We start from the raw sequence: 679 nt of genomic DNA, 5'->3' as shown, positions 1-679 counted from the left end.
ACTAGGTAGAATGAATAAAATTCGAAGCTAATAACAGTGCATATTTTGTTGATTTATTTTTCCAAAATCTAACTTGGTTTTTAGAAAAAAACATTTTAAACATTTTTAACATTTTTCAAATATTTTGTGTATGGAAAGAGATAGAGAGTTATATAGGTCTATAATTCGTATATATTGTATTATATCGCTGGATTTAATAATTTCGTTATTATTCTTACCTACTTCCTGGATATTCGATATTTTTCTGATATATGGTCATCAACTCCATTATAACGTGATCGCTTTCGGTTGTAGTTTATTTAGGATATAATATAATATAAAGCGACGTGTAATTCTAAAAAGAAAAATTGTTAAATATAGTGCACACTGTTATTTTAGCTAAACTGAATACCTAATTAAATTTGTTTATTATTCAGCGTCGATATACCAACCGGCTGGGTATCCGTGGTTATCTCGTTTGAACGTTTATTTATTTTCAGCCAGCAACTATCTGTTAGGTTTATTGTTATATTATTTTTACACAGATTCACGCTTATAACAAATGTTGTAATATTTTAACTATTACTATAATATCATAATTATCTGTGATTACTGATTCACTTTGACTGCATTTTTATGCATTTGTGTTATATTATACTACCATATATGTTATTACGTTAATATAGATATAATATTATAA

The sequence above is a fragment of the Acyrthosiphon pisum genome, chromosome X, assembly GCF_005508785.2.
Source record: "Acyrthosiphon pisum isolate AL4f chromosome X, pea_aphid_22Mar2018_4r6ur, whole genome shotgun sequence".
Taxonomy (NCBI): Eukaryota; Metazoa; Arthropoda; class Insecta; order Hemiptera; family Aphididae; genus Acyrthosiphon; species Acyrthosiphon pisum.
The sequence above is the reverse complement of the archived record's forward strand: the minus strand, read 5'-3'. Positions refer to the sequence as shown.